Genomic DNA, 11,711 nt, shown 5'->3' on the forward strand with positions numbered 1-11,711 from the left:
TCAAGTAGAGGAGCACCTGTACATTTGGGTACATTTGGGTATTACTCGCTCCCTCGGTACATGCACGCGATCTATTAACTCAGATTAAAGTAAGTTTTCAAATTTTTGTGACTTTGTGACCCAAATACTAGTCGAAGTGATTAGCAGTCCGATTTATTCATGTAGGACCATTATTTGACTTCATTGCATACTACATTTGGGTAATGGTCGGACCCTAGGTCACAAGTGCGATAACCCTAGGCCACGTGAAATTGTTGTTAGTTTTCCATTTTCATACAGCATTACTATCTATCACCTTTCTCACTTTCGTCTCAAAAGTAATTGACTGTCTTATTTTCTTCTGAGCACCACCAGCACTCTCACTTGTACGCTTTCAGTCATTCTAAAGTCAATTACAAAACAAAATAATGTCAGTACACAGTGCGATTGGTAGCGGATACAACGACAGCCAAACAACAACTAATACACGCATTGAAACGGCAGCCACCTCTTGTAGGGAGTAGGGACGGAAACGTTTCGGTATAGAAAATGAGCGCGTCATTTGAAAAAAATGATATAGTTTTAAGATGATTTCACTAGTCTTGTAACTGACACTCCTTTGCATGAACCCAAGTACTTTATTAGCCTTGTTTCGAGCAAATACACATTGTTTACTTGCTTTAAGATTCCTACTTATCATTACTCCTAAATCTTTCTCGGATCGGATTTCTCAATAACATTGTTGTTCATCTGGTATCTGGTTTCCGTTTACATCTCCTATATTTTTTTATAAATTTTACAATTCTATATTACTGTATACCTAAATATTACATATTAACATATTTGTAAGTGAAATATTTGGATGACTCTCTTTAAATACACTTGATCACCCATTTATTAGAATATATTCCTGTAACATACAGAAAATATAATCTGACATTAGCATGATCATTGTATTCTTATCTAGGTTGCCATACGTCCGTATTTTCCCGGACATGTCCTCCATTTAGGTCTCAAAATCTTCATCCGGAAGTAATTTTAAAATTCTTCGTCCGGAATTTCAGCTTCCATCATTTTCTCCACGGAAAAAAAACATGAAACTGTAATGACGAGACTGTGAGAGAGGGGATGGAAACCGTAGAGATCTCGTTCAGTTTCGTCAGCTGATAAGTCACGTGTACGCCTGTACGGTGTTGTCAACTTAAGCTGCTAGCAGTTTTGGGCTATCAAGTAGTGCCATGTACTGCTTTTCCTTGTTCTTCAGCCACGCGCATTATTAATTTTTTTTATTTAGTGCTAGTTGTGGCGTAGTGTATGTGAGTTGTCAATTCTCTTAGTATGGGCACACAAACGTCATACATGTAGATATCTCACACTCAGGAATGAGGTAGGATGGAAACTCACAATGCTTTCTGTATATATATTGTTGTACAGCGCAGTGCTTAGGAGTGACTAGTTGAGAAAAACTTGCTCAGAGGTCCTGTAGGGTGAGGAGGTTTCTGAGGAAGCTGGATGGTGAGGAGCTGTGAGATGTTGCATGAACATGCTAGTGACAGGGAGGAGGTTCAGGGAGAATAAAGGGAGGATTAAGCGAATTTTAGGAGAATAGGTGCAGTGGCTAAACACCGCTTGCGTGAGGGACTATAAGTTGGAGGCAGCAGCAACTCGCCCGTACGCGGCTAGGAGGCGGCAGGACAGAGTCAGGCTAGCGTCAGGTCAAGCGTCAGGTGCGTGTTGGGTTGGGCCATGGATTCTCAGTGCTTGGTCGGCTAGATTGTGTGTGTTTTTTTCTTGTCAAGGAGAAATGTCTTGGTATTCTTCTTAGCTTGATGTAGATTTTCTTCTAACTCTCCTCCTCTTCTTGCTCTCTTGAAGTGTCCATTCATTCGTGTTTGGGTCTTGTTGTTCGTCTTCCTCGTGTCTTAAGTCCTCATAGGTGTGGAAGAAGTCGGAGACGGTGAGGTTGACCACGTGGGCTTCAGCTCCACGGGCCTCGTGGTGTTCTTGATTCTGTGTGGCGGGTGTCGCTTCTTGTTTTTCTTTTCTGCTGGTTTTTCTTGTCTTGGGAGCGTACAGCAAGGAGGGCCTCTTTGTAGCTCAGTTTCTTGTCGATTCGAGCCTTGGTTATCCTGCATTCTCCTTCCATTTCGGGCGGTCCGATCGGCGGAGGAATATGGGCTGCCACAGGCAGCAATTTTACTGTGTTGGGGCCGTATTTATACAATTTACGAGGATCAGGATTGGGGAGGAGCGTAGCGAGGAATCACAGCGGCTAAGCGTAAGGTGTGAAACGCTCTGATCCTGAGCTGGAGGTTGAAGGCCGAGACTAGGTCGGCGATCATCCCCTAACGTCCACTGCAGACCTGGTCTCTCGGCGTAGCTGGCTGTACGCTGATTGGCTGGTAGGCGAGCGGCCGGAGCTCAGTTGGGAGTTGGGAAGGAGCCACTACACTATTACAGCCATAAATGAAATCTTGAAAGTATACCATTGTTTTCATGTGGCTTTTTTTACACTGTAGCATTTGTTTTTCTTGTCCTGCATTTAAGGCATTTTAGCAATTTTCAACCATAATCTTGATGTGCAGGGCATCAAGTCACCACACAGTGGAAAGAAGACTGCAGCTAAATGAATGAAGATATTCAGCCTTAAGCATATGTATTTTTTTAAAATTTTTCTTCACCATGTATGTTGTATATTAGCCTACATTAAAAACACAGTGCAATACAGTACACCGACACTGGTGTATATACTGTATACATATATATATACAATATATATATATATATATATATATATATATATATATATATATATATATATATATATATATATATATATATATACATATATACAAGTAAATCACTGTAGTTGCGCGTGATCCAGGTATATGCTGATATGGCAACCCTATTCTTATCCTTGTTATCACTACAGTTAATATTAAACATTAAGAAATGCAGAAATACTTTAGCTATTGACATTGTAGACTGCATTCAGGAGATTTTAACCATTTAATTATATCTCTGTTATGGAAACAGAAGTAAAATACATGTAAAGGATATTTTACCTCACCACATCTTAACACAACTATCATCTTGTTTTATGTTTAACATTTTTAGTCTCTGATTTGTAGGTAGAGTTTCATGAATATACCTATATATGAAGCCTCTCTGGTGAGGATCCATATTTCCTATACTGAGTACTTTACATTTGTCCACACTGAATTTCACCTGCCATTTTTTCAGACCATTCGAAAATTTATTTTAGATCTTCCGCAGTAGTTTTACGAGTCCTCGTCAATTTAATTACCCACTACTTTTAGTGTCATCAGGAATTTACTAATGTTGCTGTCGATGCTGATATCTATGTCGTTTATGTACAGTATATAATAAATAATAATGGTCCAGTACTGAGCCGCAGGAAACTCCACTAGTGACGTTGCTCCAATGGGATTTAGTGCCGTTAATGCTCATTCGCTGTTTCCTGTCCTGTAACCACGCTACTCCATTTTAGAAAATCTTCATTAATGCCATGAGCCTCCACTTTTCTTATTAGTCTTTCGTGGGTTCTGTCAAGGGCTTTGCTAAAGTCTAGATATACCACATCATAATTGTGCCCTCATCCACTGATTCGAAAATAGCTAAAGAATGTTAATAGATTAGAAGACGGCCGCTGACACCAAATCCCTGGACAACCACATTCATGCCAACTCTCCTTCTAGGCAGGACACCACATATGACAGAGATCCTCCTTCGACCTAATATGTTCAATAGCTGTCTTGAACTTATCAAGAAGCTCCTCTGCCCTATTACTAATTATTCATGGTATATACTGTATAACATAGGCGTGTAAGCCGACAAACACTACCAAGAGTGTAGAACCAAAGCCCCTAGATAAGCCCCTAGGACAAGTCTCTAGGAATAAGCCCCCAGGGACAAAGCCCCTATGACAAAAAGCCTCCTAAGACAAAAGCCCTTGGACAAAAAGCCCCTATGACAGCCCCTGACAAAGCCCCTAGGACAAAGCCCTAGGACAAAAGCCCCCTGGGACAAAAGCCCCTATGACCAAAAAGCCTCTAAGACAAAAGCCCCTAGGACAAAAGCCCTAGGACAAAGCCCCCTAGGACAAAGCCCCCTATGACAAAAGCCCCCTAGGACAAAAGCCCCTAGGACAAAAGCCCCAAACAAACCCCTAGGACAAAAAGCCCCCTAGGACAAAGCCCTGGGACAAAAGCCCCCTATGACAAAAGCCTCTAAGACAAAAAGCCCCCCTAGGACAAAACCCCTAAGGCAAAAGCCCCTAGGACAAAAGCCCCTAGGACAAAAAACCCCCCTAGGACCAAAAGCCCCCCTAAGACAAAAGCCCCCTAGGACAAAAGCCCCTATGAAAAAAAGCCCTAGGACAAAAGCCCCCTAGGACAAAAACCCCCTAGGACAAAAGCCCCCCCTAGACAAAAGCCCCCTAGGACAAAAAGCCCCCTGGAACAAAAAGCCCCTAGGACAAAAAGCTCCCCTTGGACAAAAGCCCCCTAGGACAAAAGCCTCCTAGGAAAAGTACAAAATAGGACAGAAGCCCCTGCTTTTTATGTTAAAGAGGGGTCATTAGAAATATTAAAAATATATAGATTTAAATATGAAATTATTACAATTTAAATAATTAGAATATTATAACTCAATTTTGATATAGAACATTATTAAATAAATAGAAAATAAAAAAGACGACATATTTTACCTTCATTCTGTATTTACTGAAGTGACCTGAGGCAGTGAGTACTGAATGTAGGGAGTAATTACCAGAGACAAAACATATTGCAGATTTAATAAACATTTTATTAATACTTCTTTATAACTACTGTATCAAATTCCAAAGTTAGGTTTGACTGTAGGCCAGGCTAAACTAGATTTAGGCAAGTTAGTTGTTAGGTTAGGCCACGTTAGGAGTTGAGTTAAGTTAGGTTGAGTTGAGTTAAGTTACGCTAAGTTGGGTGAGTTGAAAAATGTTATCTTTTAAAAATTTTATTATTTATCTGTTTTTGTCCTGAGGCTTCTGAAGCTTCTGAAGCTTCTGTCTTGAAGCTTCTTCAATGGAAATCTGTCCTAGGGTGTCTGAATAGGGGCTTATCCAGGGGCTGTCTGGGGCTTCTGTCCAGGGCTTCTGGGCTGTCCAGGGTTCTGTCTGAGTACTGTGCAGGGGCTTGTCTGGGGCTCTCTGTCTCAGGGGCTCTGTGAGCTTCTTGTCCCCACACTCTGAGTAGTGTTTGTCGATTTTAAACACGCCTATGTTATTTCTCCATGAATAATTAGTAATACATTCCCAGTCTTTTTTTGTGTTATGCAAAACGATAATAAATTAAAATAGAAAAACCAATTAAAAGTACCATCAACTAACTGGTAAAATGCGTCATTGCAATTATTTGAATTATACAGTAGTATCATAAAACATTATTATTATTTTATCACTTATCATGGTAAATGAATAAGAAGACAGAGGCAGTAGGCAGCTACCAAACGAGAGTACTACCGCCTGGGAAGATATTGAAGCATAATGTGTTGTCTAATGGTAGACCCTCTGCCTATGGCATCACGAATGTGACCAAGTCCCAGGTTGCTGATCGCTTTCTGCCTCATTATATTACAGGGTCTCAATTGTTTCTCTTACTTTGACAACACAATATACACACAGTATTTTCTCTCTCTTGATATTTTTCATAATTTATTTATGGCTCATTATTATTATATTTATAATTTTTATTAAATTGTTAAATTTATTTATTTTTTATAAATTTTATTATTATTATTATCATCATCATCATCATTATTATTATTATTGTTGTTGTTTATTATACTTTCGCCCCCAAGGCCTTGATGTGGGTCATTAAAAAGCACCTTTAGCACGCAAAAAAAATGTAACCAAGAATCTGGAAACACACACACACACACACAACGCAGAAGAAGCGGGTTGGTCAGCGTTACCAGTCACCGCATCAGTCGCGAGATCGCCGTCGTCGCGTGGTAATATCGTCACCTCCTCCACTTGACGTTGCCCAGGCCTGAAACAAACGTCCCCCAGAGCAAAGTTCAATTCAACGAAAAACTGAAAATGCGCCATGACTGGTGGTGGTGAGGGTAGAGGTCTCGTTTGGGAGGTATTGTTAGCCTCTGTAGATGATGGGAAGGGCAGTCTCAAGTACTGGTGCGTCTCCTTCAGGACAACACCACCAATTTTCTATCATACTTCCTACGCCAGTGCCTTCTTTCTTAAGTACTTCCCTGCGTCATTATTTCATGTACTCCGTTATGTCAGTGCCAGTTTCTTGTATTCTCTTACGTCACTGTCTGTCTCTAGGTACTTTTCGGTCTGCCATTCTAGGTACTTCACTCGACACTGTTGTTCTCCTTTATTTCTGCTCAGTACTACAAAGATTTAGACACTCTCGAAGTACGCACAATGATACCACACTAACTGTCCACCTACTGAACACTTCCTACAGTCAACTACTTTCGTTTGCCTTTACAAACACCACCACCCACCACCACCACCCGAGACCTTTCACCACCACCCAGGGCCACCCACCACCACCTGGGCTTTCCGGGCACTCACCACCACCACCGAGCCACTCGCTGCCCGGAGCCGATAACCGCCATCCAGCATCCCCAACACAAGAAACACCACCGGCCTTTCACCACCACCAGCATCCACCCACCACAACACAAGAGCCACCCACCACTACCCGGGAGCCACCCACCACCACCCAGAAGCCACCCACCATCAAACAGCCGCCCACAACCTACCTGTCGGGGGCATCCAGTAGGTGGCGGTGGTGCCCTCCTAGGGCAAACCGCCTCAGTAACGCCTGCCGCCCCAGTCTTACCCAGGTAGTGTCGAACCAGTGTGTCTTACCCAGGAGTATCGAACAATGCTCCACTCCCAGGTGATGTCCGAACCCAGGTGTGTCACCCCAGGTAGTGTCCGGGCCCCAGGTGTGTCTTACAGGTGATGTCAGCCCAGGTGTGTCTTAGGTAGAGACAATATCGCCTCATTAACACAGCACCACACACTAACGTATCACACCACACACTAACACAGACACCACACACTAACACAGCACCACATACAACACAGCACCACACACTAACACAGCACCACACTAACAACAGCACCACATACCAACATAGCATCACACACCAACACAGCACCACACACTCAACACAGCAACACACTAACACAACGCCACACACACTAACGTAGCATCACATACCAACGTAGCATCACACACTAAGACAGCACCACATACCACACACAGCACCACACACCACCACACAGCACCACACCAACACAGCACCACATACCAACACAGCACCACACACCAACACAGCACCACACACCACCACAGCACCACACACCAACACAGCACCACACCAACACAGCACCACACACTAACACAGCACCACATACTAACGTAGCATCACATACCAACACTGCATCACACACCAACACAACACCACATACCAACACAGCATCACACACCAACACAGCACCACATACTAACACAGCACCACATGCTAACACTGCACCACACACTAACACAGCACCACATACCAACGTAGCATCACATACTAACGTAGCATCACATACTAACGTAGCATCACATACCAACACAGCACCACACACCAACACAGCACCACACTCATCACAGCACCACACACCAACACAGCACCACACATCACATACCAACACAGCACCACACACCAACACAGCACCACACACCATCACAGCACCACACACCACCACAGCACCACACACCAACACAGCACCACACACACCCACAGCACCACACACCATCACAGCACCACACACCAACACAGCACCACACATATCACAGCACCACACACCACCACAGCACCACACACCAACACAGCACCACACACTATCACAGCACCACACTATCACAGCACCACACACCAACGTAGCATCACATACTAAAACTGCATCACACACTAACACAGCACCATACACAAACACAGCACCACATACTAACACAGCACCACATACTAACACAGCACCACACACTAACACAGCACCACACACCATCACAGCACCACACACCATCACAGCACCACACACCACCACAGCACCACACACCAACACAGCACCACACATCACACACTAACACAGCACCACACATCACACACCAACACAGCACCACACACCAACACAGCACCACACACCAACACAGCACCACACACCACCACAGCACCACACACCATCACAGCACCACACACCATCACAGCACCACACACCATCACAGCACCACACACCAACACAGCACCACACACCAACACAGCACCACACACTAACACAGCACCACATACCAACACAGCATCACACACTAACACAGCACCACACTAACACAGCACCACACACCAACACAGCACCACACACCAACACAACGCCACACACTAACACAGCACCACACCAACACAGCACCACACACCAACACAGCATCACACACCAACACAGCACCACACACCAACACAGCACCACATACTAACGTAGCACCACATACCACACACAGCACCACACACCAACACAGCATCACACACTAACACAGCACCACACACCAACGTATCACCACATACCAACACAGCACCACATACCAACACAGCACCACACACTAACACAGCATCACACACTCAACACAGCACCACATACTAACAGCACCACACACTAACACAGCACCATACACTCAACACAGCATCATACACTAACACAGCATCACACACTAACACAGCACCATACACTAACACAGCATCACACACTAACACAGCACCATACACTAACACAGCACCACATACTAACATATAGCATCACACACTAACACAGCACCATACTAAGACAGCACCACATACTAACGTAGCATACACATACTAAAACTGCATCACACACCACAGCACCACAACACCAACACAGCACCACACACTAACACAGCACCACATACTAACGTAGCATCACACACTAACACAGCACCACATACTAACAGCATCACATACTGACGTAGATCACATACTAAAACTGCATCACACACTAACACAGCACCACACACCAACACAGCACCACACACTAACACAGCACCACATACTAACACAGCACCACATACCAACACAGCACCATACACTAAACACAGCACCACACACCAACACAGCACCACATACCAACACAGCACCACATACTAACAACACAGCACCCATACACCAACACAGCACCACACACCAACACAGCACCACACACCAACACAGCACCACACACCAACACAGCACCACACACCAACACAGCACCACATACCAACACAGCACCACATACCAACACAGCACCACACCAACAGCACCACACCAACACAGCACCACATACTAACAGCACCATACACCAACACAGCATCACACACAACACAGCACCACACACTAACACAGCACCACATACCAACGTAGCATCACATACTAACGAGCATCACATACTAACGTAGCATCACATACCAACACAGCACCACACACCAACACAGCACCACACACTAACACAGCACCACACACTAACACAGCACCACATACCAACGTAGCATCACATACCAACGTAGCATCACATACTAACGTAGCATCACATACTCAACACAGCACCACACACTAACACAGCACCACACCAACACAGCACCACACACCAACACAGCACCACATACTCAACACTGCATCACACACCAACACAGCACCACACACCAACACAGCACCACACACTAACACAGCACCACACACAACACACACCACACACCAACACAGCACCACACACCAACACAGCACCACACACTAACACAGCACCACATACCAACGTAGCATCACACACCAACACAGCACCACACACCAACACAGCACCACATACCAACACAGCACCACACACCAACACAGCACCACATACCACACAGCACCACATACCAACGTAGCATCACACAGTAACACAGCACCACACACCAACACAGCACCACACACTAACACAACGCCACACACTAACGTAGCATCACATACCAACGTAGCATCACACACCAACACAGCACCACATACCAACACAGCACCACACACTACCACAGCACCACACACTCAACACAGCACCACATACCAACACAGCACCACACACTACCACAGCACCACACTACCACAGACCATACACTAAAACAGCACCACACACTCAACACAGCACCACACACTAACACAGCACCACATATTAACGTAGCATCACATACCAACACTGCATCACACACTAACACAACACCACATACTAACACAGCACCACACACACTAACACAGCACCACATACTAACACAGCACCACATGCTAACACTGCACCACACACCAACACAGCACCACATACCAACGTAGCATCACATACCAACGTAGCATCACATACCAACGTAGCATCACATACCAACACAGCACCACACACCAACACAGCACCACACACCATCACAGCACCACACACCAACACAGCACCACACATCACATACCAACACAGCACCACACACCATCACAGCACCACACTACCACAGCACCACACACCCAACACAGCACCACACACCCACAGCACCACACACTATCACAGCACCACACCAACACAGCACCACACACCATCACAGCACCACACACCACAGCACCACACACCAAACAACAGCACCACACCCAGCACCACACACCATCACAGCACCACACACCAACACAGCACCACACACCAACACAGCACCACACACCATCACAGCACCACACACCAACACAGCACCCACACACCAACACAGCACCACACACCAACACAACACACACACTAACACAGCACCACACTATCACAGCACCACACACTATCACAGCACCACATACTAACGTAGCATCACACACTAACACAGCACCACACACTAACACAGCACCACATACTAACGTAGCACCACATACTAACACAGCACCATACACTAACACAGCATCACACACTAACACAGCACCACACACTAACGTATCACCACATACCAACACAGCACCACATACCAACACAGCACCACACACCAACACAGCATCACACACCAACACAGCACCACATACTAACAGCACCACACACACAGCGCCACACACTAACACAGCATCATACACTCAACACAGCATCACACACTAACACAGCACCACACTAACACAGCATCACACACTAACACAGCACCATACACTAACACAGCATCACACACCAACACAGCATCACACACTAACACAGCACCATACACCAACACAGCATCACACACTCAACACAGCACCACACACCAACACAGCACCACACACCAACGTAGCACCACATACCAACACAGCACCACACACTAACACAGCATCACACACTAACACAGCACCACACACTCAACACAGCATCACACACCAACACAGCACCACACACCAACACAGCACCACACACCAACGTAGCACCACACTAACACAGCACCATACACCAACACAGCATCACACACCAACACAGCATCACACACTAACACAGCACCACATACTAACACAGCACCACATACTAACGTAGCATCACATACTAAAACTGCATCACACACCAAACACAGCACCATACACCAACACAGCACCACATACCAACACAGCACCACATACCAACACAGCACCACATACTAACACAGCACCACATACTAACGTAGCACCACATACAAAAC

This window comes from Homarus americanus, unplaced genomic scaffold, assembly GCF_018991925.1.
Source record: "Homarus americanus isolate GMGI-L3 unplaced genomic scaffold, GMGI_Hamer_2.0 scaffold25827, whole genome shotgun sequence".
Classification (NCBI taxonomy): Eukaryota; Metazoa; Arthropoda; class Malacostraca; order Decapoda; family Nephropidae; genus Homarus; species Homarus americanus.